Raw genomic sequence first — 11,076 nt, 5'->3', positions numbered from 1 at the left:
TCATCCATGTTTCCACGGACTGTGCTCCCTAAATCATCCTGTTCCAACACAAATAGTCTCTCAAGTGCCCGCATCAAACTCTTTGCAGCCAGTAGCTTGCGCTCGAAACAGGATGGCTGTCCCCATCTCACAGCTCCCTCAAACACCATCTCATGCAGTAAGATCTGGCTTGGACGCCGGCCTTTATCTGAGCTGGCTCAGACTGCACCCTGCTTACATTGTTCGAGTGTGTTAAACCAGTTCACTCCCTGAATGGGAATCAGGGCAAGGGTGCCAACTGGCTCCATGGCAGTACAGACGTGGTGGGCACAGCCACAGCAAACCCTTCGCCACCAGGGTCTGCTGAGAGAAGGAGTTAAAAAGGGTTGAATGAGACAGCCCTGTAGTCATTTGTTTTCATCCTGGGAGCTGCCAAACAGTGGTGGCTTGCTAGGGTTAAACCTGCAGGGATAGCTTCACTCACTGCTGGTTCTATCTGTGACTTTATGTGTTTGCTTGGAATTGGTATGTACAATAATAGATTTTCTGACCCTTTACTCACTCATTCCCTTGAAAGGAATCTATTTCCCCACCATCTCGAACTGGCATTTGCTGCCTATTTTGTAGCAGATCCTGGAACACATCTTGCCAACGTACTTGAGAATATCATCAGATCTCAAGTGGCCAGCCCAGTATTCCTAGCTAGAACCGTTATTGTCAAGAAGTGGTTGGATTCGATTCCTGTCCATTACAGAAATCTGCTGCTATTTGTGACTCTGTCACTCAACATGCTGTGAATATAGGGGGGGACAATTGGAGCTTTCCAAGCTGAGAACGTCATTATTTTTATTATTGGGAATTGAGCATAATTTCTTAAAATGAATATGCTGTGTTTTGTAATAGGAAATAAAACATAGATGCTATCGATAATAGACTGTGCGTAGTAACAGGAATCAGATCTACGTCAAGCAAATTCTCCCTGACACTTTTTTAAATGTATCAATTGTATGGTCTGAAACAGACCATATCAGAAAAATCACAAGTCTAAATTTTGTTTTGAATCATAGAGATATACAGCATGGAAACAGACCCTTTGGTCCAACTCATCCACAGCGACCAGAAGTCCTAAATTAATCTAATGCCATTTGCCAGAGTTTGGCCCATATCCCTCTAAACCCTTCCTATTCATACACCCATCCAGATGCCTTTTAAATGTTGTAATTGTACCAGCCTCCACCACTTCCTCTGGCAGCTCATTCCATACACGCACCACCCTCTGCATGAAAATGTTACCCCTTGGGTCCCTTTTAAATCTTCCCCCTCTCACCTTAAACCTATGCCCCTCTGGTTTTGGACTCCCCCTAGTATGGGGAAAGGATCTTGACTATTCACCATATCCATGCCCCTCATGATTTGATAAACATCAAATCCCAGCAGCACTTCCCAGAATCTAGTTTACTGCAATGTGGTCATTAACACAATGTGGTCTCCTCTACATTGGGGAAAGCATAGACTGGGTGACTACTTCACAGAACATCTACATTCTGCTCGCAAAAAAAACCCCTGAGCTTCCAGTTTCCTGCCACTCTAACACTTCATCCTGCTCCCTGGCCAACATCTCTGGCATGCTGCAGTGTTCCAGTGAAACTCAACACAAGCTGGAGGAACAACACCTCATTTTCCACTTAGGGACCCTGCAGCCCTCTGGACCCAACATGGAGTTCAATGATTTTCCTGTGTGTTCCTCCAGCTCCACTCTGTGTTGTCCCTGTTATGACATGAGTTACTTTTAGCACAGCCAACCTATTTTTACCCACTCTGAGGCCTTTCAGCACAGACTACCCATTCAATGCTTACCTCAGTCCTCCGCATTAATTATCCCGGCCTACCATCCAAAGATGTGTACGTTAGGTGGATCGGCCATGCTAAATTGCCCGTAATGTTCAGGGGTGTGTGGGTTATAGGGGGAAGGGTCTGGGTGGGATGCTTCAATGGGCGGTGTGGACTTGTTGGGCTGAAGGGCCTGTCCCCACACTGTATGGAATCTAATCTAATCCACAGTCTGCTTGTTCACCTATGTCTTTCACCTTTCTCCCTCTATCTCTCTCCCTCACATTTTTTATACCTACCACCCTCCCTCAACTCCCCCCAACCTTGTCTTCAGTATAAATGCCATTTTTTCTGAGGTGCTAACAGTTCTGATGAAGAGTCACCAGAGGACTGGAAACATTAACTCTGTTTTCTGCCCCACAGATGCTGTCAGACCTGCTGAGCTTTGCCAGCAGCTTCTGCTTTTGCTTCAAATCACCAGCATCTGCAGTTTTTTGGTTTACAATTTTTTATAATAAGTACTATTTTGTTTTTTTTTATATAGCATACACTCTACTTTATTATCAGAAACAAGGTGTATTTTTGTCAATAGAGACAGACTGTGTTTTTTGACAGAAATGTATTTATATTTTAACAGGAGAGAACTATATTGTGGTATCAAGTGCTTTAAGATCAGGAACACTACATTTCATTAACAAATTAATTGCATTGCGTTCAAATAATTGAATATAGTTTAAACCCTTAAAACCTGTTTTCGTTACAAATACTAAACTGCATTTTATCCCAAGATTACAATCCATTATTAACAAGAGTAGAGTGCATTTTTCCCAGAAATTGACCATATTTCATTGACAGGCTCTTGTTTAGACAGACAGGACATTAAAATAAATTGACTGTATTAAAACTCAAGGATTGACCACGTTTTGTTCATGGATTAATTAATTCCACTTGCTGTTTGTGGGATCATTCTGTGCAGAAGCCAATGGATCGCAGTTGACTTAGAAAGCAAGACTATCCATGAGTGTAGGTTATCTTGAGTGATGGTGAGAGCAGGAAACAGTGACTCAGTGACCTGTTTTACAATCAGTGTACATTTCCTTCCCGGTGAAGACAGAATAAGGGGTTGAAGAGTGGATGCCAAAGATATCAGCAATGTATTGAGGTTGAAAATATTGAGCTGACGGAGCGGCTATGAAATTTAAAGATACTTCTCCCCACCTCACTGTGTGTCCCGAAGCACCTGCAGAAAGAATCATGCCCCTTTAAGCTGTTGAAGGTACAGCAGTGTTGAGGCATTCCCTGGATCTGTGTGGCTCAGTATATTCACAAGTAATCAAGGATGTATCGTCTTTATTAACTAAACCAAATGGGAACAGTCCCCAGTGCCAGAGATACCACGCTGCCAACAGAACTGGGACTCTGACAGCCACTGCCTTTGACATTAAGGTCGCATTTGACCGAATGGGGCCTGAGCAAAATTGGAATCGATGTGTACTAGGCAGAAACTCTCCAGTGGCTGGGCTCAGACCTAGCACAGAGGCTGATGGCTGTCTTCCATGGAAGCAGATCATCTCAGCTCCAGAATATCTCTGCAGGAGTTGCTCAGGGTCCTGTCCTGGGTCAAACCATCTTCAGCTGCAACATCAATGATCTTCCCACCACCATGAGGTCAGAAATGGGGATGTTCCCTGTTCAGCACCATCCGCGACTCCTCAGATACTGAAGCAGTCCGTGTTCAAATGCAACAAGACCCAGACAATATCTAGGCTTGGGCTGACAACTGGCTAGTGACATTCGCACCACACAAATGCCACGCTATGATCATCACCAATAACAGAAAATCTAACCACCATCTCTTGACATGAAACAGCGTTACCATCACCTAATCCTCCACTATCGACATCCTGGGGATTGCTATCAACTAGAAACAAAACTGGACTCACAAATAAATACAGTGGCTACAAGAGCAGTTCAGAGGTTAGAATCCTGCAGCGAGTAATTCACCTCCTATCTCCCCAAAGCCTGTCCACCATCTACAAGGCACAAGTCAGGAGTGGGATGGAATACTCCCCACTTGCCTGGATGGGGGCAGCCCCAACAACACTCAAGAAGCTCGACACCATCCAGGACGAAGCAGCCACTTGATTGGCACCACATCCACAAGCATCCACTCCCTCCACCACCGACGCTCAGCAGCAGCAGTGTGTGCTATCTACAAGATGCACTGCAGAAACTCACCAAAGATCCTCAGACAGCACCTTCCAAACCCATGACCATTTCCATCTCGAAGGACAAGGGCAGCAGATACAGGGGAACACCACCCCCTGCAAGTTCCCAGCCAAACCACTCACCACCCTGACTTGGAAATGTATCACCCCTCCTTCAGTGTCACTGGGTCAAAATCCTGAAACTGCTCTTTTACCACTACTCACATAGCACAACAAATAAACTGACTGCTGCGGTTCACAAAGGTCAACTAGGGATGGCTAAAAAATATTGTCCCATCCAGTGACACCCACAGTCTGTCTTTGAATCTAGGCCTCTGCCTATGGAGCTGGTCCATTGCTTAAGGAATCAGAAACTGTCTGAGGAGCCTAGTTCTGAGTTCCTGTCTCTAGGACAAGGGCCATTGCATTGGAAAGTGGAGCCTATCAATGCAAGGGAGGATTACTTGCAGAACTGGAGTAAATCATACAACCCCTACAGTGTGGAAGCAGCCACTCGGCCCATCGAATACACATCAACGCTCCGAGTAGCATCCCACCCAGCCCCAGCCCTCCTATCCTACCCCTGTCACCCTGCATTTACTGCAGTTAGCACACCAAGCCTCCACACTATTGACAATTTAGCATGGCCAATCCACCCAGCCTGCACATCTTTGGACTGTGGGAGGAAACTGGAGCACCCGGAGGAAACCTGCAGAGGTACAGGGAGAATGTGCAAACGCTGTCTGAGGGTGGGACTGAGCCTGGGTTCCCGGTGCTGTGAGTCAGCAGTGCTAACTACAATGGAGTTGACGGTTTGAAGCATTAGCTGTGCGACCACAACTCCAACCCTGGAACTGTGTCTGTGAGGCGGAATTGCTCTTTCTTGCTCAATGCAAAACCCAAAGAAACATTCTTGCAAAGTTGCATGACCTGGAATTTGTATTATCCTGGCCTAACCTACGTAAGAGAGCGGAGTTTCCTAACTGCTTCTGTACACCATCTGAAGACTGTTTACATTCGACCAGGGCTGCAGTTAAATTGTTGGAACAAAGAATGGTTTGTGGGAGGGAGTGACTCACCAAGTCAGCAGATCAGGCGGGCTGGGGCAGCACATCTGATGACCGTGTGGAAAAAGAAAGGCACTGACTCCAAACAAAATCCAACAGTGGGAGCCGTGGCAAAACAGTCAAGCACCTGTACTATTTTTTTAAAATCCAGAGCATTAACAAGGCTTTCATTTGTGCCCCTATAAATAAACAGAGGTTGCAGTTGGTGTGTCAGAGTGTAGGAAGTACATGTTTGTAAAGTGAAACTTTGTAAATAAATGCTTGTATAAATTGTTGTAAAGATTGGCTCCAGTGCCATCCTCCACCAGCTGGCTATCTGCAATGTTAACAAATGAGGTTATGGTGAACAAAAATAAAACAACACTTGGCTAAGAGGTCTGAGGGATTTTCTTTTTTGACTATTGTCAGGCCCTGAGTATTGCCTTAAACTTTACATTACATACTGCTAAGTCAATTATAGACTCCTTACAGTATCAAAGCACGCCATTCAGCCCACACTCCCCCTCCAAACAGCAGTCCAAATAAACCCACCCTGACCCCTGCAATTCCCATGACTAACCCACCAAAATGGTGCATCTTTAGAATGTAAGAGGCAACCCACACAGATACAGGGAGAATGTGCAAACTCCACGCACACACAGTCGCGTGAGGGTGGAATCAAACCTGGGTCCCTACTGCTATAAGGAGGTAGTGCTAACCACTGAGCCACCGTGCTTGCCCACATCTTATAAACCAAATAGAGTTGACGCGAGGGAGTGTCAAAAACAGACCAATTAATCCTCGATACTAAACCTTTTCAATCTGGGAGCAACATCTTTGTAAATCCCCTGTGCAATGGTTGAAATGTCTTTTTGGAGGCACGATTGAACTTAATTTCCCTGCATTGTGGCATGCCTCATAAGTAATGTATCAATCACATAGAACATAGAACATGGAACATTATAGCACAGTACAGGCCCTTCGGCCCTCGATGTTGTGCTGACCCGTCATACCGATCTCAAGCCCATTTAATCTACACTATTCCATGTACGTCCATATGCTTATCCAATGATGACTTAAATGTATCCAAAGTTGGCGAATCTGCTACCATTGCAGGCAAAGCGTTCTATTCCCTTACTACGCTCTGAGTAAAGAAACTAGCTCTGACATCTGTCCTATATCTTTCACCCCTCAATTTAAAGCTATGCCCCCTCGTGCTCGCCGTCACCATCCTAGGAAAAAGGCTCTCCCTATCCACCCTATCTAACCCTCTGATTATTTTATATCTTTCAATTAAGTCACCTCTCAACCTTCTTCTCTCTAATTAAAACAGCCTCAAGTCCCTCAGCCTTTCCTCATAAGACCTTCCCTCCATACCAGGCAACATCCTAGTAAATCTCCTCTACACCCTTTCCAAAGCTTCCACATCCTTCTTATAATGCGGTGACCAGAACTGTACACAATACTCCAAGTGCGGCCGCACCAGAGTTTTGTACAGCTTCACCATAACCTCTTTGTTCCAGAACTCAATCCGTCTATTAATAAAAGCTAAAACACTGTATGCCTTCTTAACAGCCCTGTCAACCTGGGTGTCAACTTTCAAGGATCTGTGTACATGGACACCGAGATCTCTCTGCTCATCTACACCACCAAGAATCTTACCATTAGCCCTGTACTTTGCCTTCTGGTTACTCCTACCAAAGTGCATCACCTCACACTTGTCTGCATTAAACTCCATTTGCCACCTCTCAGCCCAGCTCTGCAGCTTATCTAAGTCTCTCTGCAACCTACAGCATCCTTCGTCACTATCCACAACTCCACCGACCTTAGTGTCGTCTGTAAATTTACTAACCCATCCTTCTATGCCCTCATCCAGGTCATTTATAAAAATGACAAACAGCAGTGGACCCAACACCGACCCTTGCGGTACACCACTAGTAACTGATCTCCAGGATGAACATTTCCCATCAACTACCACCCTCTGTCTTCTTTCAGCAAGCCAATTTCCGATCCAAACTGCTATATCTCCCACAATTCCATTCCTCCGCATTTTGTACAATAGCCTATTATGGGGAACCTTATCGAACGCCTTGCTGAAATCCGTATACACCACATCAAACGGTTTACTCTCATCTACCTGTTTGGTCACCTTCTCAAAGAACTCAATAAGATTTGTGAGGCATGACCTTCCCTTCACAAAACCATGCTGACTATCCCTAATCAATTTATTCTTTTCTAGATGATTATAAATCCTATCCCTTATAACCTTTTCCAACACTTTACCAACAACTGAGGTAAGGCTCACTGGTCTATAATTATAGGGTTGTCTCTACTCCCCTTCTTGAACAGGGGAACCACATTTGCTATCCTCCAATCATCTGGCACTATTCCTGTAGACAATGATGAGTTAAAGGTCAATGCCAAAGGCTCAGCAATCTCCTCCCTGGCTTCCCAGAGGATCCGAGGATAAATCCCATCCGGCCCAGGGGACTTATCTATCTACACCCTCTGTAGGATTTCTAATACCTCTTCCTTGTGAACCTCAATCCCACCTAGTCTAGTAGCCTGTATCTCAGTATTCTCCTCAACAACATTGTCGTTTTCTAGAGTGAATACTGTTAAAAAATATTCATTTAGCGCTTCCCCTATCTCCTCTGACTCCACACACAACTTACCACTACTATCCTTGATTGGGCCTAATCTTACTTTCGTCATTCTTTTTATCCACGTAGCAATTTCAGGCATCCTAATGAAAGGCCTGATAAAAACACATGCTCTTTCTTCCCATTTCTCAGCAAATGTCGTCCTATTCCCATAAGGGCTGCTCTTTCATTACAGAGAGAGAGAGAGAGAGAGAGAGAGAGACAGGCAACCGATGAATTTAGCCTGAAGGTCAGCACGCCTGAGATGAGGGGTGACATTAGGAAGGCATCACGTTCACGTACATGGTGTCTCTCGGTCACAAACCAGCCAACTGAGCTAACTGACCACCAAGCTGGAGAGCACAGGACCCATGAAGAGAGGGGTAGTTTTTTTTGGCAGACAAAGACCAGAAGCCACATTGTTACATATCTGCAGTTCAAGATTAGCGGTTTGAGCTTATAATGGAGGGCTGGCTGAACTGAAAACAGCAACCAAAGGCAATGGCCTCATGGAGATCACAGAATCTCAGCCCTGCTCAAGCAGTTTGCCAACTCTTTTGAGAGATAGCAGGAACTGCCAATGCTGGAGAATCTGAGATAACAAGGTGTGGAGCTGGATGAACACAGCAGGCCAAGCAGCATTGGAGGTGCAGGAAGGCTGACGTTTCGGGCCTAGAGCCTTCTTCAGAAGAAAAGGGTCTGGGCCCGAAATGTCAGCTTTCCTGCTCCTCGAATGCTGTGTTTAATCAGCTCCACCCTGTGTTATCTGCAAACTTTTTTGAACCTGGATTCTTGTCTGGAGTCCTAGCCTCGGGCTCAGCGTGTTCAACGAAGGCTGAAGCAGTTTTTACCCACAGCTCATAGCTGTCTTGTTCTGGGGTCTTGTGATCTCTGCCAAGCGACTGTATCAGGCAAGTCAAGCAGGAAATGACGGAATGACTGTGTCATAGAATGAGCTGATGATGGTAAGGTTGGGGGCATTCATTGATAAAAGACATGACCAAATCCTGACACTTAACAGGCTGAACAAAGCATGAACAGATTTGCATTTATACAACGTCTTTCGTCATGTCAGGATATTGCAAGTTTATTTACAGCCAATTAATTCACTGCAGTCATGTCAGAAATGTGGGAACCAATTTGTACATGGTAAGCTAAGATGTGTACTAAGCTATTTCAATGGTTGAGGGATAGTTATTGAACAGATCACTGGGCTCTTCTTTCAAACAATGTCAAAGGCTCTGTTAAAATCTATCTGATAAAATCTATCAGCACCTCAGTTACAATACCTCACCAAAAAGATGTCATTCAGTAAAGAGATAGTAGGAACTGCAGATGCTGGAGAATCTGAGATAACAAGGTGTAGAGCTCTACACCTTGTTATCTCATTCAGTAAAGAGCAGGCTATTTTCAATTCAAGATGTGGCCTGCTGTTGTACTTCTATCTCGTGTTAGTCCTTCTACCATCTTCCCTGCAACACCAGTCACCCTATGTCCAGGGCAGGGCGACTGAGCTCCAACCACCCATTTTCTCATGCTAGCCCTGAGGCGAATGCAACAGCAAGAGATAACAAGGAGTGGAGCTGGATGAACACAGCAGGCCGAGCAGCATCAACAGCCACAGTTTACGTTTCTATAGTGCCTTTAGTGTCATAAAATAGTCTCAATTGCACTATGGAAGATTTATACCCAAATTTGACACCATTTAATAGGATGTGAAGCCGTTAGACAGGATGCTACTCTTCGTATAATATCCATCTTCTTGTGGCTGCCTTTTTCCGGCCTTATTATTTTCCTTTATTCACCGGACAAGGTTCATTACCATCCCTCAAGGGCAATTAACAACCAACCACATTGCTGTGGGTCTGGAGTCACATGTAGGCCATACCAGGTAAGGATGGCAGTTTCCTTCCCTAAAGGGACATTAGTGAACCAGATGAGATTTTCCAACATTGGAGCACAGTCACCATTAGACCCTTAATTCCTGATTTTTAATTGAATTCAAATTCCACCATCTGCCATGGTCAGGATTTTGAGCCCTCGTCCCCAGGATATTACCTGGGTCTCTGATTAACAGCCCAGTGATAACACCAGTCGGCTATCACACCCCGATTCCATTGACAGCTTAAAACTTATGAAAGTCTTTTACTTAGCACAGATTCTCCTCCTCCTCCCCCTCCTCTGTCCCTTCTAAATGTCTAATGCAATGCACTGCCATTTTTCAGAGGATTTGTCAAAATTAAAAGCCAGACTGTCGTCTCAGGTGCACAAACAAGATTTCCCTCTCTACGGGCATTGAGGGTCAACCTACAGCAGGTGAATTACAACAGTTCAGGAGGCCAGCTCACCAATACCTTCTCAAGGGCAACTAGAGATGGACAATAAACACTGGGACACCCGCACCCTGCAAATTATTTTTTTTATTTCTTCAAAGTTATTCATATTTAATTGTTGTTGTGTTCTGTCTTACAGATAGCATAACCTTTAAGTGATATGCTCATGATATTGTCCCTGTATCATGGCATGTGACCTAAGACTATGATGTTTCGTGGTCCATCTTAATTCAGACCACATGAAGCATGAAAGCATTGCAAATTATTGACCTAATACTCAGCCAGACTTGAATCTGCCTGTTAATATAATGCTTGTCCATAAACATAGCTGTAAAACAATATCCACAGGATTTTTCAATATCTCAATATCCACATCCTGTTTCGTCTGTTGCCTGGGATTAAATAAACTTTGCCACATCAGGTAAAGTACCAAACCAGAGGCAAAAACCTATCTCATACTTAGGAATGTTGGCAGTAAAAATCAAGACTCCAAGTACTCAATGGTTGATATTTTAAAAACTCATTGAAGTCCAACCAGACAATAGCATTTGACAACAGAGAATGTGGACAATGGCACAGTTTCTCACCATTCCAACAACTCTAGGTTTCTGAGATTTGTGGATGGGGCATTCAGCACAAAGGAAGCAATTCTGATTTATTTTCATTGTGTGTGTTCTCCAACAGTCCAAAGATGTGCAGGTTGGGCTGGATTGGCCATGTTTAATTGCCAGTAGTGTGTAGGGACGTGCATGTGGGGTGGATTAGCCACGGGAAATGCAGGGATAGGTTGGGTGCGTGGGTCTGGCTAGAGGGTTGGAGTGGATTCAGTGGGCCAAATGGCCTGCTTCCACACTATAGGGATGATATGATTCTATCTCATGCTCGAAGGGGCAAGTACAAACGACCCTGCCAATCAGTCAGTTGTCTTACTAGTGTGAGACCTGGGACAATGAGGGTGATCCATGATGAATGAGCAGTAGGTAAGGAACGGAAGCCAGCTCAGATAATGTGTAACACCCTGATCCTTACAGCAAGGAAG

This window comes from Stegostoma tigrinum, chromosome 12, assembly GCF_030684315.1.
Source record: "Stegostoma tigrinum isolate sSteTig4 chromosome 12, sSteTig4.hap1, whole genome shotgun sequence".
NCBI lineage: Eukaryota > Metazoa > Chordata > Chondrichthyes > Orectolobiformes > Stegostomatidae > Stegostoma > Stegostoma tigrinum.
This window is presented reverse-complemented; position numbering follows the sequence as displayed.